Raw genomic sequence first — 26880 nt, forward strand, 5'->3', positions numbered from 1 at the left:
AAATCTTTTGTGAATTCAGTTTAGTTAAGTTATATTAATGTTTCGTTGTAAAGCAACACTAGGGCTATTTTGGAACAGACCTCGTAATTTTGAACTGCGGTCAGATGACGAGGACGTCACTTGGGCTGGCACCCCCTCTCCACACCACACCAGCGGGAGGACGTTTGACCTTGACGGATTTAACCTGCAACAGACCTCCTTACACGATGGTTTTTTGGTGGAATCGGGTCTCGAACCTGAAACCCTACGGCTCACGAGCCAAGACCTTACCACCAGGCCAAAGAGGTCCGAAAATCTCTTGCGAATCAACTATATTAACTTAATTAAGAAGTAAACAAACCACCCAATTACATAATTTTATTTACTACACAATTTAATTTGCGACATTCTCTTCTTTACACCCATTAAGGGACTTTCACAGGCAATTTTTGTCTTCAATTTCCCAAAGGGGCAAGATAAGGTGTTCTTTAAGGAACAATAGATAGAACCACTTGTGAGACAATTCTAAGAGATACGCTTAAACCTTAATAGTTTAAATAAGACGTACTTTAAAATAAATGTAACAAACAAAGTGTTGTTTTAGAGCGTTTTCTAATTATTTTCTGTTTGTATCATAATGACTTGGGAGTAAAGAATGAATCAAACAAAATTTAAGAAATAATGCATTTGAATTAGAAAAAAACAAAAACCTTTTCTCTTTGTAAGGGTTTTGGGATTGTTAAGATATGAAAAGAACTGAACATCTCAGTGAATTAAAATTGAATGGAAAAAATCAGCAGAAACCACTTTTGAAAACTTCGTAGACAGGATAAAAATGTGGAAAATTTAATTAGCGCTCTGTTATATAATGAAATATGCAATTAAACTACACCATTTAAAATCTTACTATTTTTTATATTAATATTAAGCAGATTAAAAGAAAAAAAAATGTATTTTTTTTTCCCAACTCATAAAATTTAATATAAGAGACATAAGTTTATATATGTGTCAGCTTGATTATTTAACAACAAAAATAAAATATTTGTAAATGAATTTTTAAAATTCTAAAGGAAGAAAATTCATTTCATAATCCTACTTTAACATTATTTGAGAAATTAAAGCTTATGTCCCTATATTAAATGCTTTGTATTAAATTAAATTTTTAAATCGTTTTACTTTAAGACATTTAAAGAAATTCAGCTGAATTCTGAATTGACTCATTTTTTGTGTAGATTATAAGTAATTTTCGTTATTTTTATGGAATGATTTATCTATAAAAACAAAATTTATGAAACATTTTTTCAGTTTAAAAATCTAGGAATTTTTCATAATTTTCTGAAAAACGACATTACATGTTTTTACATTTTATGTTAAATAGTTTTATCCATTAACTAAAATTTAATTCTTTAGGAATAGGTTACTTTAATTTTTAATTCTTTTAAAGCTTTAATTCTCTACGTTTGTATCGGTTGGAAATTTCAATCTTCATAATTTCTTGTGCTTAATCATCTTAATTAAATCTTCCTATATTGTTTACAACAAATAAAGAAAATTCGAACAAATAAAGAAAATTCGAAACATATTAGCCATACGTTCCTTTAATATGACAACGTTTAAGACCTGATTCGTCATTAAAAAAATCTAATCGTAATTATATAGTTAAAATAGCTTATATTAGTAATATTAGTCTCATAATAAGAAAGAGATATTACTCATAGACTTGATGGAAGTTAAGTTAGTGAAAGTCTATGGCAACTCGGAGCAGACGCATATAGTGAAGAATAGTTTCATCATAGTAATAATGAACACTGAGCTTCTTTACATTTGCCTTCTCACACAGGTTTCTTAACCCTTTCTAAGGCCGTGGGAAGTATGCTTCCCACCAAATTTATCCATCTTTGTATGAAATTATGTAGGTTGGCATCAGTTCTGGCAAATTTTTTTAGAAAGACAGAAACTTAGATGCTTCAGTTCTTTATCTCACACAAAATGATGTGTCTTGGTTTGTCACTTAATTATTAATTAACCAAATTAATTAATTCCTCAAATTAAATTTATCTAATAAGCTAAATGAATCCCTTTTCTTATTCTAATTTCAAGCCTAAAAATATTTTAACATAATATGACTAGAAAAAAATGGCCCTTTAAAGGATTAAGATAATTAGAACAGTCTTTTTCCTTGCAGTGGCTGATAAAAATATAACACCACATTTCTCCCTGTCAAATGGCGTCGAAAATAGCTTGTGAGATTAAAACGACTCTTATAAGTAAAGAGAATATAACTGCATTTAGATGACATGACTTTGTGTTCATTACATGACTGTAAACAATATTCCAGACGACCTGTTGCAAATAGTATGTAACATTCTAAACGCCGGGCGAATAGGTCAATTGTATGCAGTCGTCGGATTACAGTAAACTGAACACCGGTTTTCCGGCTGTCATTACCTTTCTGTACAATGTTGCATGCTGTCTAATTTCTACCCTTTTTCCCCAGCTGGGCAATATATGAAGTTGATATTGCCGTTCTTTTACTTGACCGTCCATCGTCAACCTTACAACTGTATGTAACTTTGAGATGGTTTCCAAGTGAGTGAAAAAATAGTTTTGTCAATTCCACTCTTTTAGGCAATACTCATCAAATAACGCCCATCTAGTTTTCCAATAATTTTACTTCGTTTAAAGATGTCAGACTTTCATACTTCTTTTTAAATTGTCCTACCCATTTTGTTTGCTCTCGCGTGTCATGCAACTTCATGATCCTGATATTTGAATATGCATCAACTTTCTGCTGAGTTGGTATATTAATGATCACAAATTACCTTTTTCTAAAATTTCATAGCTGTATGTTAAGATATTAATTTGTTGTTTAAATTTTGCCCACAAGTGCCCAAGAAAAATAATAAAACTATGGAATTTGGAAGTGTTTATATTATGAAATTAGTGTTATGCTCAAGAATTTATTTTATATTATGAAATTTATATTATGAAAGGATGCATATATTTCATTTGTCTAGATCCTTAGATCAGTGTTATTGTTGACAAAACACTTGTATATAAATATCAAAATGTCAGCAGATGTGCTTTTCAACAATTTTGGCCCAAAATTTGATACCGAACTATTTTGTTTTGTTAATGCATCATACTAAATTTGATACCGAACTAATTTTTTTTGTTAATGCATCATGCCAAATTTGATACCGAACTAAATTTTTTGTTAATGCATCGTGCCAAATTTGATACCGAACTAATTTTTTTTGTTAATGCATCATGCCAAATTTGATACCGAACTAATTTTTTTGTTAATGCATCATGCCAAATTTGATACCGAACTAATTTTTTTTGTTAATGCATCATGCCAAATTTGATACCGAACTGAAAAAAATTTGGTAATGCATCATGCCAAATTTGATACCGAACTAATTTTTTTTGTTAATGCATCATACCAAATTTGATACCGAACTAAATTTTTTTTGTTAATGCAGCATGCCAAATTTTATTCATCAACTATTTTTGGTTGCATTGCTCATTAGATGAAAACTAATCAGATAGACAGCGAAAAGATTATTAGTCCTTTGGAAGATTGGTCCCAAAATTTGAAACAGTTCTATGAAATTGGTAATTTAGAATACCTAAATTTAGGTATTCTAAATTACCAAATTCTAGACATTTTTACTAAATTCAGAATTTTTTACATTCTTTTTTCCCCTTATTTCGTTGACGGACATAATACTAAAAATGAGTTTATCAGCATCAATGAGATATACATTGTGGATATTCGTCAAAAATTAGAGAGAGTAGAACATTTTGCAAATTACAATATTCTCTCTTTGTATAAAAGAGTGTATTTCCCTTATATTAGGCAATAAATATTCTATATAGTAATTCTGAGTAGCTTTTTATCATTTCACAAAATGATTATTTTCAAAAAACGAAACAAAAAAAAAAGTGAAAATATAATCTGCAATCAAAATTTCTTTTATTAAATTGAAATGGTGTTATTTAGGCTGTAATAAATAATTTAGAAAATCTTAATGTGGTTGAAGCATAAAATCCGCTTTTAGTTCATATTTCCAAAGTCTAAAATCTACATTCTAAGCACAATATTTAATACCATATAGAGTAAAAAGAACAATAGAAATATAAATATTAAAAATCGTTTTCATTAAAGGCAATAAAAGAATTTTGATAGAAATTGAGACGAATTCTGGAAAAAATCAATAAACTTAAATTCATTAATTGAAAACTTCTATAATCGGAACAAATATTTTAAAGTGGATCCTGTCAAGTTTGAGAATTTGAATTCAATTAAATTCAGGAAATGCGTCTCTAATTTAAATTGAAGAATTTAATTAATATTTGCATTTCCTAATGACTTTTACAGAATAAATTTCTAAGATTTAACTTGCATTTTAGAAATTGCTTTATACCATTGATTACCGCAAGTGCTTCTGGAGTAGATTACTTTCCTTTCATGTTTGAAATGAATTTCTATTTTTGATAGATGGAATTATTTACAACTTTGTTTTTTGAAAGGATAGAAATATTTGTTGAAAAATTATGTTGAACAGTTGAATTCATCAAGCGTTATATAAAAAAAATCAAATCGGAATTCTTTTTGTGTAGTTATAAATATTTTTAAATAAACAAGATTCATGTCGCTATTATAATTTAATTGACAAAAGTTTGCATTTAAATTCAAGATTCACATTAGAATTAAGAATGACTTTGATAGCATTTAAATTCAAGATTCACATTAGAATTAAGAATGACTTTGATAGCATTTAAATTCAAAATTCACATTTTAATTAAGAATGACCTTGATATTTCTTCCTAATTCACATTCTATTATCAAAAACACAAATAATTTAACGAAAATTAGTTTTCATCAATTACAATAAATAAGATTTGAAAAAATTCTATTCCAATTCTTCTATAAATTCGAGAAACTAAATCTTCTGTATTCTCTTAAAAGCACGTCTTCCCAAGTCTAAAAATATGAATTTAATGCATGAAATTCTTCTCTAATTTAAACTGACGCATTTAATTATTACTTGCACTTTCTAATGACTTTTACGAAATGAATGTCTGAGACTCAACTCGTTCTTTAGAAATTGATTTATGCCATTGATTACCGCAAATGCTTTAAGATCAAAGATTACTTTCCTTTCACATATTAAATGTCCTTTCAGTTTTGAGAAATTATTCACAGATTTGTCTTTTGGACATCCGCGTATCTGGAGAAATCTTTGAATTCTTGATGAATTAAATTAATTTACTTTATAAATGAATGGAAGTAGTTATTCATCTTGTATAGTTTTAAACTGGAATTTAAATTAAATGCAGTAATTTCGGACACTAATATTTTAAATCAAATTTACATCTTATCAAAATTTTATATTTAAACTTGAAATTCTATTGAAATTTAGGATTAATAACAATTTTTTCATAAATTGTAAAAAATTGCATAAATTGATGTTCTGTTAGAATTCACGATTTCACTCTTAAATTGTAGGGAAATATATAACTTGTTATTCCATTTTATTTACTAGTTAATATAATAACTCACAAAATTTAGATAAATGTATTAGCTGATTTTCCAGTAGATTTCTCAATTTACCACTATTCTTCTTAAATTGTTGACAAATATATATGTTAAACTTATTTAGGATTCATTTTAATTTCGATAATATTAAAGGCCAGTTTTGATGAAACGCGATAATCAGCATGCACCGGGGCTCAGTTGAATTATGTGTCTGATAAATTGATTAGAGGACAACATTCAATCTTTAAATTCATATTTAAAAGGAAGAATTTAGGGAAGTGGGTTTCGAACCTAGAATCATTTGACACCGAAGCAGAGCCCATAGTACTTTCTACCATATTGATAAAACACAATTCGGGAATAATTTCCAATTATGTTCAAGATTTCTTGACAGAAAAGTATTATTATATTATTTTTCAAAATTATTATTGTTATTGTATTATTTTTCAAAAACTAGAACAAGATTGATTATACAGTTGGCATTTATTCTATAACTGAGTGTAAGTAACTGAGTGTAAAGTAATTTATGAAATTTTAAAATCATCCTTGCAAAGAACTACGATAAAAGAAACTTTTATTGTTAAAATATTAATAAAAAAAACTTCAATAATGAAAATTCAAAAGTTTTTACAAATATAAACGTTTTGTTACTTTACACATATGCACATAAATAGGATTTGATGACAATTCATTATTAATATTCATATTTTTCACTTGCTGTTATTTTTGTATATTTATTTTGTTTTTTTCTCTTATCAAATAATATTAATATTAGTAAGTATTTTTATCTGAATGTAATGAATGAAAATAATTTCAAAAATTAAAAAAAATAAACAAATAGCTTAATTAAACCCTAAAAGGGAAGATTTGCTTTTGAAAAAACGAAGTTCTCAGGAGAATATAACTATATTTTTGCATTGATTTTATCGATGTATCTCTTGATTATTTATAAAAAATAAAACAATAAATATGTAATTAATATTGTATAAATAAACACTTGAAGGTATTATAATTATACATTTTTATAAATATATTCGTAACTGACAATATAAAGCTTTTATAAGCAAATGTCTTTACAGAAATATCATCCTCTCCCTTTTATCTAAGTATTAAAATTAGGTTCAATATATAGAAAAAAAAAAAAGAGATTTTCAATTCCAGTTTGTTTGTTGTTTGTTCCGGTTTTGCTCGGTAAATTTTTTCAAAGATTAATTATGAAATTAAAATTAACCGTTTTTATTAATGTATTCGTTTTCAATAAATAAAAGCATTTATCCACAAGTAGCATTATAGAAAAATTACCATAGTTATATAATGACAGAAATTCTGTACAGCATATCTTTTGAAACTTATTATTTTATATTTCGGAACAAATATGGATATGGAAACAATGCTGGGGAAAAAGGCATGAACGGAATAACCAAGTTTTTCATATCCGAATTAAACATATAATAATAAACATAAAATACGATATATCTACAGAAAAACTAAAAGTTTATATCTTTAGATGCATCATTCTCTAATCACACAGTGCATAAACATTGAAGAAACATCGAGGCATAACATGCCTCAAGATGTCTTCTCTTCATAACTTGTTCTGTCGCTATCTAATCCTTACAAAAATATCGTTTACAATACAATACCGTATATATCTCTTACAAATATATCAAATAGTATATTCTTTTCCAATGAACTAAAGCACTTATCTACAAGTGTCATTATAGAAATATCACCACTGCATTATTATCTAACGACTGAAATTAGTCCAATATATTATATTCAATTAACTACTTTATACTTCTCAACAAATACGGGATATCGAAAAAGTACTGCTGGAATATCTAAAATTTTAATATAAGAATTAAACATATAATAATAATAAACATAAAATACGATATATCTACAGAAAAACTAAAAGTTTATGTCCTTATATGCATCTTTCTCTAATCACACAGTGCATAAACACGGAAGAAACATCAAGACATATCTAAAGAAGCCTCAAGATGTCTTCTCTTTCATAACTTCTTCTGCCGCTATCTAGTCCTCACCAGTAATGACACATCCAGAAACGTGCCCTCTAACACGAACCAACCAAGAGTCATAAAGAAACCACGGGCCAGCAATCAGGTAAACGACACAAAAATAAACTACTTTTTTCGAAAGTAAATGAAAAAAAAAAAAAATCTTTTTTTTTTTTTTCATTCTGAACCATTACGGAATCCATCATCGTTACCTCTAAGTGAGTTTTTTCGAACGTTCCGCTACGGATTGGATTCAGAAGGTTTCCACCCTAGATATTCCTTTTTTCTCTTAAAGGTGGTTGCTCCGAGGAGGTAGTAAAAAAATAAGAGCCAGCAAAGGCAAAATGTCTTCAAGCGCAAGACCTAAATAATCTCTAGCCCACCATCGTTTTTTGTCTGACATAAAGGACATATTCCCAAATATAGCAGAGTTCAATATTGGTTGGTTTTTACTTTCTCGTATGCGTAATATGGTGAAAGTATAGTAATCGTCAAAAGATTCGAACACACTATTTTAGCGAATTTCCACCTTTTAGACCATCGTGAATTTGAAAAGTATATTTTTGAAAAATGTCCTCATATCTGTGACACGGATAGAAATTTGGTATACGGTCTTTTTTCCAAATTAGCGGATTTCTATCAAATTTTGAGTAAAATCTCTTTCGATGAAGTACGTCTGTCCGGATGTTCGAATATAAGTTAACAGGATAACTGCAAAACGAAGAGAGCTAGATAGATAAGATTCGGCAGACTAAGATTCGGCATCTATTGTGCAAACATCTGCCAAATTTTAAGCCAAATCTAACAAAGGTTGACTGCATATCGGTCTATACTTTCAGAAACATGTAAAACATAATGTAAATTGATCAAATATGGCATGTTTTTGGGTGATTAGAACTGCAACTTTTTGTCAAATTTTTGTTTTAATCGGTTGAGAAAAACATGTATAAAACAGCAATTCAATTTTTGGATACTATTAGCGCCAATGATTAATCCCCCAAATAATTCGCCAAAGTTGGCATGATAGATTCAGTGGAAATTCTACATTCACGTCGAAGTTTAATATTTGGTAACTACTGTGAGCCATCTCTTTATTAGAGCATATGCGAGAAAGATTGTCGGAGTCCACTGACGATGGTTTTATAACCATTTACTTCTACATTTAATCCACACAATAAAACATATTGTACAATTGTATTCACAATTTCTAATAAAATTCTATACAGAGATTTAACATCTATAGTGTTAGACACCAGTCACATTTTAAGCTAAATCCAACAAAGGGTTAACTATCTGTCCATCTGTACTTTCAGAAACATGTAAAGGCGATAATTCAAAAACGCAATGACAAATATGTCAAATTTGGTATGGGATTTGGCGATTATAATTGTAGTTTTGTTTCAAATTTTTGTTACAATTGGCGGGAAAAAAACTCGTTTAAAACATAAATTAAATTTTGGGCCAGAGATTAATCGCCAAGAATTACACTATTGATTCAGTAAAAATATTAAAGTCCCGCTGAAAGTTAAATTTCGTAACTATTGTGGGCCAATGTCATTCAAGGAATTTTTTTTTGGGGGGGGGATAGCACATTTATTAGAAAGTATGATAGAAAGTTTTGGAAAGCGCACTCTTGCTGGTTTATTTCTGAAGTGAATCTGTGAAAATTTTAAACATGAACCTTGAATTAAATAATTTTCAGAGATTAAATAGTAGAAAGGATCATGTTACGTTTTCATTTATATACAGATATACCATGATATACATTGTTTAGAAAATACTCACCTCCCATCTTTTTAATAAAAAGTAGTTTAACGTTTTATGGCAATAAGAGTGTTAAGAACCACCACCTGCAACTTAATGCAAAATATTTCTTTTGAATGAAATTAATTTGAAGAGTGATTATGTTGGAGCATGAAAAAAAAAAGTGATTTAAGGAGCTTTAAATAAGATTTCTTCCTTACATAGGATTTCTTTGAAGACATAACTGTAAGTATACAGGATGGCCATAGGCCATACATAAAATCCAAAGATTGAAAATATCTGTTTGCATTACTAATGAGGGAAAAAAAAACTAAATTTCATATAAGGACTGCAAAAGTCATCGGGAGACAAATTCTGCAAAAACATTGTGCAATAAAAATTACCAGTCTGGGAGATTTTGGCATTGTTGGAACCAATTTAAGTTATATTAACATCCCGTTTTAAAGCAACACTAGGGCTATTTTGGGACGGACCTCGTAATTTTGAATCGCGATCAGATGACGAGAAAGACTATTGATCTGACACCCCTTTTCCAAATTTACGCACCCCACCAGCGGGTGAACGTTTACCCCCGATGGATTTAGTGTGCCACGATGGTTACATGATGGTTCTTCTGTGGAATCGGGTCTCGAACCTGAAACTCTCCAATCCCGAAGCCGAAACCGTAAAACAAGGTCACCAGGGATCAATTGTTGTTGGAACGAAAGCTGACAGGCTATTAGAATGGAAAAGAAAAGCATGGAAAATGGCTTTGTAAAGCCTCATTATGTTCGAATGATTAACCCTTTGGTGCACAGAACATAAAACCATTGAATTTCATATCGTATTTGATTGAATTGAATCAAATGCACAATACGGAAATAAAAATGATAATTATTAATTTTTCCGTACATCTGCAAACAAGTTAGAGTGTGGCTTCACTGTGTCAAATCATTGCGACATAAACGTATGAAAAAAAATTTAAAAGCTAGGTGGACTCAAATGAAACCACTATGCCTCAAAAGTTAAAAATATACATTTAGGAAAGAATAAGTAACATCATGAATCTCGCAGAAAGTAATTTGCAATTGATCGTTAGGATCAACCTACCCCAAAAAAACATTTTCAATTTGATGATTTTTCCTTGGGCACAAGATATGCAACAGCAACTTTTAGCTCATATTTTTTCAGAAATTCCTCGTTCAAGCCCTCCATTCTTTGCATAGGAAATTCTATATTATTCAGTTCATTGGTTTTAGTTAATTATAATGTGCCCATTTTGTTTTATAATGGACAGTTGCTCAAATTAAAATTCATTAAACTGGAGGTCAATAGGGTTGTGGTGAAAATTCTATTAATGGAAATGATATAAGAATTAGGTAATGGGTACTCCAAATAATGCTGTCGCCATATTAATAAGATAATGCAAAAATGCTTTTTCCAGATGATGTTGCATAGAAGAAAAAGAGAGAAAAAAAACAAATATTTTCTAATATTTGATTTTACAGCGCAAGCATATGCGCAAATGAATCGCAAGAAAATTTCACAGAAAGCTCTTAAAAATTAAAAACATGAGTCCTAATTTTGGAAAGGATGACTTCTACAGAAATTTAAGTATGTTTCTTCACTGGATAATGGTAGTAGGTTGTTGAAAAGTGTATGATGTTAGAATTTCAACCATGTCGCTCCATTGAGAATGGATTATTCATGTTTCCCATGAATACATGTTGTTGCACAAAATTGAACTGTATTACGCGATATTATAATATTCAATATTCAACAATATTATACAATATTGCGAATATTATTTAATATTATATAATATATATATGATACCAAGGTAAATATTGCACCCACATAATTCGAACTTTCAGACATTTGATACAGCAAACTTTGATACACAAACAAACTTTAAGCATTATTTTGTAATAGCTTCGGTCACTTACCTGATATCACTACATGCGACTTAAAGCCATGGTATATCTTAAATGGTCAATGCTATCGTGGGGCCCCTATGCCTTTTTAATTCTATTTTTTAAATATTGCTTTGATTTTTCATTTTTTTGGGAATTATTTTTTATTTGATAAAAACTGAGGTCTGAAATACTTTGTCTTTGTTCTCGATGTATAAACGCCTTGTGTGCAAACTTGTGTGCAAACAAGTATACCACAAGGCTTACAGATGTAAGTCAGTACACATTTGACAGTAGATTAAATTTCAAATATAAGGACGCAGGCACAAATGCAAAGAAAGAAGAAAGAAAAATGAGGGGGAAACCAGTAGATACACAAACAAAAGCAAAATGAAACAAAATTGCTCGCATAGTAACAGAAACATACTGTATATGATATAAAACAATTGTAGAAGCATGATCAAATAAAGTATTCCAAATACAAATACAAAAATACATATGCAAATATATGTAGGCAAACACACTGAAGTAAAGTTTAAAAAATCTTGTAGTTCGAATTTCATATGCTTTGGACTTAGAAAACATTATTTAAAATCCTCTAATTTAGTAAAATTTGATTTAAAAACTTGCATTTTCACTTTGTTTTTCTTAGAAAATTAGTTTCTTACCTGCTATTGTATTGGCAACATTGACAGACATATTTCAAAGATGAATTAACTTGCTTCAGTAAATGTTGTAGGACATAGCATCCGAAACTCCTTCATTTCAAGTTTGCATTGCTAAAAGAAAAAAATTTAAGAATGTACATTCAGAGATTAAATAAAAATGGAAATTCCTAATGAACGATAGATGAAAAACGCTTTTTGATTTAAAACATTTGAGGAATCCAATTTTAATGCAATGTTTTGATTAAAATATTGTTTTTAACATTCTGGTTTTTATTATTCTAATTGTAAAAAATAGAAAGTTTAATCCGTAATTGTTAAAAAAAATCACCACGATAATACGATGATTTTCCAACTTATTGTTCCTTGTAGTCGAAAAATTCAGTTTCAATTTTTCGTTCCGTAATTTAGAACTGGAACGAAATAAACAAAATTTGGTATATGGTCTTTAGAAAAAATAATAATAAATCGTAGATTTAGTAAAAGTTTGGACAATGTGTCAGAAATCTGTCTGTCTGCACGTATTTCAAAAATGCAGCAAATGAGATTTAACATTTTCTGTCGAATCACTCGGGCTTTTAAGGAAAATCTCGAAAAGAATTAAAAACTATAATGAAAGAGTAGAAAATGTCTGAGTCGAAGATATTTCTAAGAGGGAATTTGAATCTTTTAAAAATGAAAATAAACAATTGGAATGATAAGAAGAAATACGATATTTTTAAATGTTACATTACGTTTTGCCTCAATTCTTTCAATTCTTAACATTATAACCCATGTTGAAAAGTAAAACCAAATGGAAAACTTGAGAAACAGAACTTATTAATATTTTTTTTAATCGATTCATTTTTTTAAAGAGGATTGGGTTAATAAATGATATTAAAAGAGAGAAAGAAAAAAAAAGTTCAAAATGAAAATAACACTTTCAAAGTACCGCTTAAGGTTAAAAAAAAATAATTTTGACATGCTAGGAAGATGAAAACTGTTGAGACTTAATTAACTTTCTACCTTACAATGAATGAAGTTTAATATAAATTAATTGCATTTAATGCTTGATTCAAAGAAATGAGAATTAATTCGAATGTAAAATTTAATATTCATTGAAAATTAAATTTCATTTTATATTTAACGAAATCGTAATGCAAAATAAAATTAATGGAATATCACCTCTATTTTTAAGCATAATTATAAATAAGAATATAAATTGTTGAACTATCTTTTCTGCTGAAAACGGTGCTAAAATTTATAAAAAAAGGCTTTGAATATATTAAAATAATTCATTTACATTCTGTTTATAGAATTATGTTTTTCAAAATATGCTTATGGTATTTTTCAAAAATTGATTAAAAATAGGAAGAAAAAATCTACTACAAAAAATTGGTATGATTAATAAGATAATTTGAAAGTATTTTTATGCAGTAGTGTTTACAGAAGTGTACAGTGTATCTTTCCGAAGTTGCTTTGTACATGCCTTGTTTTGTTTTTCGCAAGCGATATATTATATTTGCAGTACATATACATCTTCTAATTATAAAGACGAATGTTTATGTATTGGCATAACATTCGTCTTTATGACGAATCATATGAACAATATTAACATAATTTTTTAAGCAGAATCATGTCCGAAGACAGAGAAGACACTTTTGAATTTTAAACTTCGCTTTTATTCCATCCCGGGAGGCATGATTTATGTATAAGCAGGAGCGATGAGGCACGTTACTTCACAGAACGACACAAGAGCGAAACAAAGAGAGAAAATGTATTTCCCGCCTTATTTATATTATGAGATTTTGATAGAGATTTCTTTCCACGTGTTGGTTTAGGGATCTTTTGAATTATAGGGATCTTTTGAATTATAGGGATCTTTTGAATTATAGGGATCTTTTGAAAGAATGTCTTGGATCGACAAATTTTTATCCCTTTAACTTTGAGTGTGGGAACTTGTCGACTTCAGCAGTTTTAGAACTCGTGTTGAATTAATTAAATAAATAAAGGTGAAATTGGATCAGGAAATAAGATAATATTTTAGATTGAAGTTAATATGGGCTGAATTAAGATAAAACGGAAATTAATTAGAGCTTAATTTAGATTTTAAAATGTTATATAATTTAGAGGGGAAAAAATCTGAATACTTTCATCTATATATCATCTATTTTTATACTATCTAAAAATTCAAAATATTATCTTTTGAAATATTTCCATTTTTTAAAAAGTCTTTTTTTTTTGGTTAATCTAATTAAAAATATTTACGCATATTTCATAACAATATAGTTCATTTTGGAATAAAATCCAAATTGTTTTAATTGCTGTTGTTAATAATAATCCGTCTTAGCATTTTGTTGATAATCTGAAGATAGATTCAGCTTAATTTCGCACATTGTGTAAGTAAAGGCATGCTTTTAATAAACAATTTGAAATTTTCTAATATTTACAATTAACGTTTAACTTAAGAATCAAGCAATGATAAAAATGTTTTAAAACGCATATATTTTTAACTGTTCCTTCCCTTTCCTGTGATATAATTGAATGTATAAAATGTAAATAAAAATTAGAAAAATACATAACAAAATAATCAAATAGAATAGTATAAGGATTCTAAAACAATTTGAGGAATATCTCTTCAAAATGTGAATTTAAAAACATTTTGCTGAAAAAAAACTCATTAAAGTCATGCAATATAAAATTAATGACATTTTTACCAAACACGTTTAACAAAATGTGACATTTTCAGCAACCATATTACACAAAATTATTAACATTTTTAACAACCATGTTAAACTAAATTAATGACATCTTTAGCAAAAACCATTTCTGGACCATTCATTGACCAAACATGAATTCAATGTTTCAAACCGTTCATGAAATATATAATTAATAATATTTAATATAATTTCATACATATCTTCCCTACTTAAAAATCATTTTCACAAAATATCAATATCCACATTTCGAAAGAAACACAGCTAAACTCCACTGAAACTAGAAGCTTAAATGCAGAATTTGAATATTTCACTAATCAGATTCAGTTGAATGCGATACTTAAAGAGCTAAGTCAGCAAAGTCTGAGAATTTGAGTTTAATTCCAAATATAGAATTCTTCTCTTACTTTAAATGGGACCCATTTAATCAGTGCCTGTAGTTACTAATGACTTCTCAACCATAAATAAGAAATTCTGAAGTCTCATTCTTAAAAATCGCTTTAAGTCATTGACTACGGCGACTGATTCCTGAGAGCCATGATGACTTCCTCTTTCATATATTAAAACTAAGAAGTTTCCAGAAATGATTCGAAACTTTCCTGATGGAAAGGCATCAGATTCTAATGGAAATGATTAGAATTTTTGCTGAGGAAGAATATGTGTAGGGTTCTGCAAAGGAATAAATGTTTGAGAGATTTCTGTTGTGGATATGATACTTAATTTTATGACAACATGTAGCTTTTTTGAAATAATACAATTAATCGCATTGATATTCAATCATAGATACATACGACATTAAATTAAAGTATTTATTTATAATTCGTAAGAATCTAATCTCAAAAATTAAGAGGTGTGATCAAAATTTGTTTCTAGGCTATAACTTAGTTTTATCTGCTCATACCATTCTTTGGCGCTGTTCTTTGTCATATACAATATTCTATAGTGTGGTGCGCTTATGTTTACTGCAGTTATAATTTGGCGATATCAGCTGTAGATATTTCTTTGTTAGAGGAAAAAAATATTACAAATACTTTCGATTAGTAGATATGATTTACCAGTAGATATTTATAGTTATTTATGTATTGATGTTTTACTATAATCCAAAACGAGGTAAACTCAGATACGAGGATGGGAAGTTTCCATGGTATTCTAGTATGGTGATTGGTCTTTCTTCAGGTGTTATATTAAGATATGTGATTTACATTTATTTCCATGTCTAGATGTATCTCTTACAGAAATATTTGTCCAGTTGCCAATACTGTTTATTAGGACTCAATTTCAGTTCCGTTTGGTTGTTGTTATTACGATTGCTATTCTGCCAACTGGGATATTCTGGTGGTATGAAGTCCTTGTCAGAGTTTCCCCCACCATGCCTAAGCATTCAGGATAAACTGAGAAATCTTCATCATTGCAGAAAGGAGGCGGGAACTATGAATCAGTCCTAAAAATTATCCCTTTATGGCAAAATTTTCTCGTAGGAAATATGTCCAATCATGGAAGTTGATATAACTCGAATTCACTTAACTGTAATGTTGGATTAATACCAGAAACTTGCAAGCCTGAAGTAGCTTTGACATGGAGTAGCTCACTGAATTCTGTTTGCTTTTTTTTCTTGTTTTTGTAAATACCATCGTTAAATACGCGTCGGTTGTATTTTTCTACCAGTGTTTCGTAGATTTTTTTCACTTCTTTTGTGGAATAAAGCATCTTTATCTGTCACCGAATTTGCTACATTGTTTTCATCTTATACCTACCTGTTGAATTTCCGTAACGAAAACATTTTCAAACACACATATTAAATCCAATATTTTAACCTTTCAAATAGAGAACTATTAAACTATTTGATTTCATTTTGAAGTAAAATGTATGCTAAAAAATGTGTCTCGATTAAAGTTAATTATTGTTCTAGCTCGTAGATTTTTTTCTAGCTCGAACTTTGAGAAAAATATACTGTGATTAGGTATTTCATTACAAGTTAACGATGACGCATATATTATTTTTAGTCAAAATTTGGGAACATTTGATTATTGGTTTGCAAATGAGATATGCATTTCAGCTGGATGTAAGACTAAGTGAATCGAATGATAGCAATAATTTTCCTTACTTGGAGAAAATAATTGCAGATTCAAATCAAATTGTTATCATTCTCAGTAACATTTTAAAAAGAAAGTGAATGAATAATGTTTCTATAGTAGCTGAAAAGAAATTGTGAGGATTTCCTATCTAATACTTACGACTAGAAATATGGCTAAAATTTCCTAAAATGTCGTTCAGGATATTATCCAATGTTATATTATTTTGTTAGTCTTATATTGTATTATTTTTTAATACTGCATATAATAACTATATACCATAACTATTACATTGGAAGAAAGCTCTCATCGTACTTCGTTGCAGTGAATATTGAAACTAGTGAACTTAATCTTATTGTTCATTGGCAGATGGAAGTAAAACAAGAATACTTTTATACTTTAATTAATAAATCATGATAAAAGTGACAAAGAAATTTTAGATAGTTAATTTACTACGAGAAAGAATGTTTTTCTAGTAATTTATGCATTTAAAAACATGAAAAGAGTAATAAAATTACTCTTTTTTTCAATTAAGAAAGTGTAAATTCTTAGTTCGAACATTTAATGTAAAACCATATATAATTATAATTTAGTAATAATTTCATATAAATAAAACGTTTAAACACGAAAATTTACAAGATTTTTTTACAAGTAATTTATACATTTTAACATGCATAAAAAGAAAGCACTTAAAAATCACTCTTTTTTAAAGTGCGAATGTTCAGTTAGTTCAATGTAAAATAATATATAATTAGAATTTTGAATTAATTTCACACAAATAAAACATTTAAAATTATTTCATAACAACATTTGTAACATTATTTGTACCTTCAACACTTTACAACATCTTTTTAGAATTTGGAATTTTAATCAATTTTTTCTTTTATGATATTATTTTCTTTTAAATTCTCTTATGGTTAATAATATTGCGACAAGACATTCTAGTTTATTATATTACAGGCGGCGAATAAGTGCGTTGTACCTGACATTATAATAGGCTTATATTAATTAGATTTATGTCATAATCAATTATGCAGTCAGTTGTCTTCTAAGTTGATTACTTGTCAGCTTTAAGCTTATAATATATTATCTGCACTTCTGCTTTGTATCGCTTTTATCAGAATTTCACGGAGTGAATTTAAGATTCGATGCTATAATACAGAAAACTCAAGCATTATTGGAGAAAAATAAGTATTGTAAGTAATATGAGTAAATTATAAAACAATATTTAAAATATTATTTTTTATAAAATGATAAGTAAGAAAACAATAAAATTACATAAAATATAACGAAAAAAAATTTTGCTGTCATATATGAGTAACACGACAAGTATAATTACGCTTCTCAACACTGTTATTCACAGAATCTAATAGATGGCGCCAGGTATATCCTGAAGTAAATAGTAGGAAAAAAAGTAATTTTGCAATCATGCCATTCAATATGCAAGTTACTTCTTTGGATTTGTTCAGGTGAAGGTTTGTGAAAGATTGTACACATCAGATGTCTTATATTAATATGTAGGTATTGCTATTCGATTCATAAATCCTCAGATGTTTTTTTAGGAAATATGCCGGAATAAAATTTTTTGTATATTATTATATATGAGAGATAGGGAGAGGACACAAGTTATATTATATTCAGAGCTATTAACTCTTGCAGCTAGTAAGATATTTTGCTTCTAATTCTTTAATTTTTGCTTTGCATAGTTTTGTAATGCTTCACATAACTCGAACGTATAAAATCGAATTCCTATATTGCTTCCTATTGGAATTTTGAATGAATTTAAACAAAGTAGAGGAAAATAACAATGCTTAACTAATAAAAGACCATATTTCTAAGTTCAATTCAGAATTTAATACTAGATATTCAGATTAGACCAAATTTTAAATTTCATTTCAAGTGTTGAAATAATTTGAAACTATTTCTCTGTAATTCATCTGATAAATTATGGGAAAACGTTTAAAATAATTCGTTTTAAAATAATTGCGAAATACCGTTATCCTAAAAAAATATTAAAACAATTGTTTTCACCAGAAATTTTTTATATCCATAAAAGAATGTAAATAAGTTCTTTAAAAAATATAATTTAATGACCTTTAAATCTGATAATTCCAAAAATTTGAATTCGATCTCATCAAGGTTATACATTTATCAAGAAAATGTATAACCAGAATCCATCACAGCAACCTCTAAGTTAGTTTTTCGAGCACTTTGAACCGAATGTGATTCCGATGGTTTCTTTTCTAGATATTCTTTTTCTTTCTTGTAAAAAATGGGAATCAGCAAATCTATAAGTTCTTCGTTCTTAAGAACTATATTTCCTGTCCTCTTCACTGATTTTTTTCGTCTGGGTGAGAGGACATTGTTTCCTGAATCGGTGGAAATTAAATATTTTTTTCTTAGCTGGATTCAAAAGAACTGAAGAAAGAAGCCCTGGTTAAATATTGTTTAAGAATTTTGTAGTAGGAAATATTTCATCGTGCTCTAATTATCGTTTGCTCGCTATCGTTCAGATATATGATTGGATAGGGCAAAAGGTCTTCACGATTGTTTTCGATAAAATACAGGTTTTAAATAATTTTTGACTTTATTAGATTCTAACGAACGGATTCTATTGGTATGTTAATTTTGTATTTCAGGTTAAACGTGAATCAGATAATTAAATTAAGATAAAATGACAAACAGTATCGGAATATTATACGGTTTAGTTGCTTTGAATAAATTTGACGCTTTTATTGACGCGTTTATTCTATAATTCAAGTTGAACGGGAATCCAAGAATTAATGTATGGTATAAATTAAAAAAGTAGTTCGAAGGCACAATAACTAGCATCACAATATTATTTATCATTTATCTGCTAAGAATAAACTTGAATGCTTTTATTGATGCATTATTCTTTACTTCAGGTTTAAAATTAATATCAAAGAATTAATTTAGAATAAAATATTAAGTTGTTTTAGACATGATAACAAGCGTCACAATATTTTGTCATAGCTTTTATTCATGTATTTATTCTATAATTCAAGTTGAACGGGAATCCAAGAATTAATGTATGGTATAAATTAAAAAGTAGTTCGAAGGCACAATAACTAGCATCACAATATTATTTATCATTTATCTGCTAAGAATAAACTTGAATGCTTTTATTGATGCATTATTCTTTACTTCAGGTTTAAAATTAATATCAAAGAATTAATTTAGAACAAAATATTAAGTTGTTTTAGACATGATAACAAGCGTCACAATATTTTGTCATAGCTTTTATTCATGTATTTATTCTATAATTCAAGTTGAACGGGAATCCAAAAATTAATGTATGGTATAAATTAAAAAGTAGTTCGAAGGCACAATAACTAGCATCACAATATTATTTATCATTTATCTGCTAAGAATAAACTTGAATGCTTTTATTGGTGCATTATTCTTTACTTCAGGTTTAAAATTAATATCAAAGAATTAATTTAGAATAAAATATTAAGTTGTTTTAGACATGATAACAAGCGTCACAATATTTTGTCATAGCTTTTATTCATGTATTTATTCTATAATTCAAGTTGAACGAGAATCCAAGAATTAATGTATGGTATAAATTAAAAAGTAGTTCGAAGGCACAATAACTAGCATCACAATATTATTTATCATTTATCTGCTAAGAATAAACTTGAATGCTTTTATTGATGCATTATTCTTTACTTCAGGTTTAAAATTAATATCAAAGAATTAATTTAGAATAAAATATTAAGTTGTTTTTAGACATGATAACAAGCGTCACAATATTTTGTCATAGCTTTTATTGATGTATTTATTCTATAATTTAAGTTGAATGGGAATCAAAGAATTAATTTAGGGTAAATTATTAAGTAATTCCTAGACACAAGAACATTATTACAATATTATGCCATTTAGCTCTGCCAAAAATAAACCTGACTGTTTTTAAGCGAAATTCCGACGTCCCGTGTGCGCCATTTGACTTGGTGCATTTTGTCCAATTTTCCCTCATGTGGTTATTTGAAGCTCTTTGATGTTTTAACATCTTACAGACAGTTTGCGGGAAGTTTCCGATCGACGTCCAAAAGCGAGAGTGGTTCTATAATGGCGACGACATTTCACTAAAGGCAATGAAACCATGGGAACGGAGATTTATTGATGCCTTATTTTATAATTCAAGTTGAATGTGTCAAAGAATTAATTTAAGGTAAAATATTAAATAATATTGAGACATAATTACCAAAATAACAATATTAAATCATTCAGTTTCTATGAGTAAATTGGTTTGCTTCTTATTAATGCGTTAGTTTTGCAATTCAGGTTAAATGTGAATCAAGGAGTTAATTTAGGACAAAATGTTAAGTGGCTTTAAGACATAAAAACCAGCATCCTAATATAATGTTGATTAGTTGCTATGAAGAAATCTGATTGCTTATACTGATACTTTATTTCAGCAACTCTAATTTTACGAATAGTTGCAATGATGATGATGATGATGACGTGTCCGCCTTACCACGGAAAGGGGGTGCAGTAGCTTCTGAGGGTAAAGACCCCTGAGCACCCGATGGCAGAAGTCTGACTTCTAGCTCATATGAAGATGAAACTCGCACATTCACTTGCACAACCCCTTTTTACAAGGGGGCACATTCTCACACCTCACAGATAGAACACAGATGAAGAACAACCATGCCTGATCCGGTATTCGAACCTGGGACACCCAGATCACGGGGAAAATGCGCTACCCCTATGCAAGGACGCCGGCAATAGTTGCAATAATTAATAATTTTGAAAAATTAATTTAAGACGATTTTTAAAAAAAACGTTCTATAATAGTTATATTTTTAAATATTTGCGTACAAAAAATTGAAAAATCTATAAAACCTTTAGCTTTTTATTTTGACTAAAAAAAAGAGAAAAAAAATCTTCTATTTTAGAGGTTTATCAAATGATTTGATTAAAATTTCTCAGGCAACTAAATAAAGTTGTCTGCGAAATTTTACAGCTGCTATACTGAGAAATATTTCTGCTGACAGCTTAAAATAAGTATAAAATATTTCTAAATGGTTAGATTAATTATTCTCTATTTCCAGAACTGTAGAACATATTGAGAAATTATTATACTGAATTTGAACAAAAAATAAGGGTTAAATTTTAATTTATGAGATTTTTCGTAAGAAAATTGTACCATATTTTATATTTGAGAAAATAGCATCTAAAGATGTAAATTAGCATTGAAACGTGTGTAAATGCAAATGTAAAAATCAGTGCAACTTCCAAAAAATAGATTTAGAAACAAAATTTTAATAGTTTTATAAGGAAACCCCTTCAAACGATGAATATTCAATAAAAAAATTCATAATTTCGCAGGAAAATCGACTTTTTAGCGTAGTCACCTACCCTAAGCACACAACAGCTAATAACATAAAATTACATGATTCACTTGTCATGAATAAAATATCTATAACTACGCAACGTAAGATCTTCCTAATCTTACTTGTAATTGCTAAACAATTTTTTTCCTCCAGAAAAACGCATGTAAAATAGAAATTTCGATGAATTTCGAAAAAAAAAGAATAAATAAAATATTCAATCAGATTTATAATAATGTAATTCATTATTTATAATCCTCGTTTTTGGCAAGAAAGTTAAGTAAAAACATTTGTTTTTGGTTGTGTTTCAATATTTGGCGAAAATGAGACCCAGTATTAACGTTAAATGAACTTGTGGCTACTGCTTTATTAGGGGATTGCTTCTCAACGCACAATGCAATAATTTCTAATGATTTCAATATCTGCCTCATTTTACTATAAGTTTATTGTTCTGTTGAGTCTATTATTTTCCTCTCTGTAACTTTTTGCTGTGACACAAAAAGCAGCTCCATACGTTTTTCTATAGTTTCTGCTACATACTTCCACCAGCTCATCGATGTAGTTACTATCCATCTCTAATCTCATAATCTTTGTCAGAGACACGATCTCGTCTATTAAGACTTGTTCAAACCTCGGAAGTCGCGTTCGGCAACTATATCTGTTCAACATTTTGCCATGTAAATATAATGACAACAAGATTGATATAGAACAATCCAGCATGTGACGTCATGATGATTGTTCGCTACTCTTTCTCCAAATCATCGTTCGTTAAGCAAGTCAATTTTTTACATTTTGTTTAGTTAGTAATATGAATCATTCGCTATGAGAAGTGCTCATTAAGCCATGTTTTATTGATTTTTTTTTCTGTCTTCACAGTCTGAAACTATGGCATTTACCAAAGTATTTATAGTTTTTTTAAAAATATTCACAAATCTATATGCTTTACAATTCCAGTTCTACTTTGAAAAAAAAAATGAAAATTTCAATCAGCAAATTTTAAAGATAGAACAAAATAAATAAACTTATTCCTAAATGTGACGTCATAATATCTCTTCATCATTTGTTATGCAAAACATCTCTCGTTACGCGAGTCACTTTCTTGTATTTTTGTTTGTTCGCTATGCGAGTTTCTCGTTAAGCAAGGCTGTATTTTAAATGCAAAATTTGGTGGTTTGATAAAATAAAAATACACGTTCAACAAAATTTATTAAAGTTAAATTCATTCACTTCCAGTTCTACTCTGAAAAAAAATGAAAATTTCCATCAGCAAGTTTTAAAGATAGAGCAAGATAAATTAAGTATTCCTTAATGTGACGTCACAATGGCTCTTCATCATTTGTTATTCAAAACATCTCTTGTTAAGCGAGTCATTCTCTTGTATTTTTGTTTGCTCACTATGCGAGGTGCTCTTTAAGCGAGGCTGTATTTTAAATGCAAAATTTGGTGGTTTGATAAAATAAAAATACACGTTAAACTAAATTTACTAAAATTAAATTCTACTTTGAAAAAAAAAATGAAAATTTCCACCAGCAAGTTTTAAAGATAGAGCAATATAAATCAACGTATTCCTAAATGTGACGTCACAATGGCTCTTCATCATTTGTTATGCAAAACATCTCTCGTTAAGTGAGTCATTCTTTTGTATTTTTGTTTGCTCGCTATGCGAGGTGCTTTTTAAGCGAGGCTGTATTTTAAATGCAAAACTTGGTGGTGTGATTAAATAAAAATACACGTTAAACTAAATTTATTAAAATTAAATTCACTCAATTCCAGCTTTTCTTTGAAAAAAAAAATAAATTTCTTCATCAAGTTTTAAAGATAGAGCAAGATAAATAAACATATCCTACATATGACGTTGCGATGTTTATTACTTTTTATGCTAAACATCCTTTAAGCGAGTCATTTTTTTTTAACATTTTTTTATTTATTCGCTCTGCGAGGTGCTCATTAAAAGTAAGGTTTGGCTGTATTTCAAACTCAAAAATTTGGAAGCTTGATAAAATAAAAGTAAAGCATAAATTTATTAGATTTAAATTCGCTATTCAAAGTATGTATTCAAAGAAAACTTATAAACGTCGTCAGTTTCAGTAAAAAGTTTTAAAATATATTGGTAGATTTATAATTTTACTCTGCAAATTCAAAACAGAAAGATGAGCAAATATGATGAGTTTTTTCGGCATATCACAAAAAATTCCAAAACACTTTAATTAGTTTTAAAGCAAAAACTCGTTTGATCTTTTAGCGAATAAGAGAATTTTCCGGGAAATAAAATTCATAAAGAATTTAACGAGGTTTTATTGATACAGTTGTTATCTGCCCCAAAACACCATCCTATATTTATTTGCTTAAAAGAAACTAAGCTCTTTTCTAAAGCAGTTTTCAATTAGCCTAAAATTGAAATCGAAGCAAGACATTTTTTTATTATACAGCGAGTCGTTTTATTAAAAACATGGATTTCGTATTTATTCGGGGAAATAGAGTTTATTTTCCATTAGTGTAATATAAATGATTCAATATACAGGGTGTTTATAAAGTCCCGGACCCATTTTGATGTTTAATAACTCATAAAATAATAAAGATAGATTTAAATTAATAACATAAATGGTTAAATAGACTCAAAAAGTTTCATGACCCTTGTCAATGAACTTCCACGTGTGCCCCCTTCGTCGCACGGAGAATATCAAGTCGATAGTCAATTTCACGCCAGGTAGCGACAAGCATGTCGGCATCCACAGAGCCATTTGCGCACTTTATGGCGATTAACAATGCCAGAAACATGAAAGGATGCTTCATCGGAAAACATTATGCTCTTCAGAAAATCAGCAGCATCTTCTATCCTCCTTAGCATATCTGTTGCAAAGGCCATCCTCCTAGGTCTATCGTTCGGTTCCAAAACTTGAACAATTTGAACTTTGTATGCATGCAGTCTTCTTAATAACCTTGTACACCGTCGAAATTGGCATATCCAATTCTGTTGCCGCTGATCTCACAGATATTCTAGGATTGTGTAAAAATGTCTCTCTGACACGCTCAACATCAAAATCACTTGTGCAAGGACGTCTGGAACGTTTCTTATCTTCGATACTTCCAATTTCTAGAAAATTCTTTTTCCACCGCAAGATGCTGTTTTTGGATGGAGGATCTTTTTGGTAAATTCTTCTGAAATTTCTCAGTGCTTGCACTATCGATTTCATTTCTATTAACCACCATAAAATCTGTGCTTTCTCTTGTTTTGTATGCATTATCCTTAATATCCGCTAGAATAAAACATCACATACAAAAGTACTGCATAGAACAAACACATCAAAAGTAAACATAACATTGCAATAGTTGCCAAAAACAAAAGAGGCAAAAATGCAATTAATAATCAGACAATATTTAGAAAAGTACAGATATTTAGACTGGAAAATGAAATTATCTGAAATTAACCACACGTGCAGACGATATTTACAAAAGTAAAAATATTCAAACCTGAAAAGGAAAATATATGAGTTATTCCATCAATAAATGCCATAAGTTTGTTTATATCTTTATTATTTTATGAGTTATTAAACATCAAAATGGGTCCGGGACTTTATAAACACCCTGTATTATAAACGACAAATAAGATTTTATGATGAATGAGCCTCATTTATTGGATTTTGTAAATAGCAATTTGGAGCTACTCAGCTTTCTGAACAGAGTTCAATCTCTTAACTTTATAAAATTGAAGTAATTTGTTTTTATATTATTCCAAATGTTAACATCTAACAAAATATTGGCTACTTAAGAACACTTTTTTTTAAATAATAACTTTTTGAGTATTTTCTTCATTTCATGAGAAATTTGTCGATATATCTAAGGAAAAAAAAATTAGGATCCAGCTTTTCGAAAAGCAATTAAGTTTTGATTTAATAAAGGTGGTTCATTTTTAACATTACAAGCGATCAATACTATTTTTGGTAATTCTTTTTCTAAAAAGCATTTTAATTCTTTGGTTTATGTTTCTTGATCTGGAAAATAAATTATAAATTGTTTTATAAAGCAAATGTAAATTATGTTACACAAATGTAATAAATTTCACTACTAACAAAAAAAGAGAATAGTTACTCTTTGGTTTCTTTAGTAAAAAGAGCTCTTAAAGCTTTAAAATAAAATAAATAAATAGCTCGTGAATTTTTCTCGTGAATCATAATTCAAAGAAATTATAAATTAGCTACAGAAATGTGTAATTTCCAGTTCAATTAATTAACTAAGGCATAGAGAATTTGGAGTCTACTGTTTTTTAATATTAAATTTTTAAGCGCATCATATTTTACTATGCTATTTAGTAATATTTGCTCAAATTGAATAAATATTCAAAATTATTATAATTCAAATGAATAAACTCGAATTTATTGAATCAGGAATTTATGATTTAAATTTATGTTTTAATGACGTGATATTTATTTATGATCACATGATACATGTCAAGTGAACCGTATTAATTAAATTCGAAAATCTCTTTCAGGAGTTAAAGAAAAAGGAAAATTTCTCAAAAGAATTTAAAATTTCCAGTCCAAAACATACTAACATGATAAAGTTTTTCTTTTAATTTCTCTTGATTATTTTTTAAATTTTAATATAGTAATGATAACTCAAAAATAATACATATCCTCACAACGTGCGAGGGCCTAAATACAATAATTAAATAATGAAAATTAATAATATGAACTGCACGTAAAAAAATAATTTGAAGAATTCATTAAAATTTAAATAAACTAAATGAAATAAATGATACTAGTAGTGAACCTTTAATCTTTTGAATCTTTAAGTGACTCAAAAATAGTTTTTGTATGCTAATATTCTAGTTAATGCTAATGTAATAGTTATTGTAGAAACTCTTTAGCATTTCGATTAATTTTTAATTA

At 28.5% G+C, this 26880-nt stretch overlaps 1 protein-coding gene across 2 annotated transcripts in view; it reads left to right on the forward strand.

Annotated features, from left to right (window-relative positions):
* Positions 1-26880, forward strand: part of LOC129974822 (uncharacterized) — a 199783-nt gene that overhangs the window by 99755 nt on the left and 73148 nt on the right. Inside the window, exon 1 of one of the 2 annotated variants that reach the window (XM_056087586.1) lies at positions 7585-7651. The exons of the other annotated variant lie outside the window; for it this stretch is intronic. The gene's annotated coding sequence lies outside the window, so the exon portion shown is untranslated. Of the gene's footprint in view, positions 1-7584; positions 7652-26880 lie in introns of those variants that run through there. 2 annotated transcript variants of the gene reach the window in all.

Source organism: Argiope bruennichi, chromosome 7 (assembly GCF_947563725.1).
Source record: "Argiope bruennichi chromosome 7, qqArgBrue1.1, whole genome shotgun sequence".
Classification (NCBI taxonomy): domain Eukaryota; kingdom Metazoa; phylum Arthropoda; class Arachnida; order Araneae; family Araneidae; genus Argiope; species Argiope bruennichi.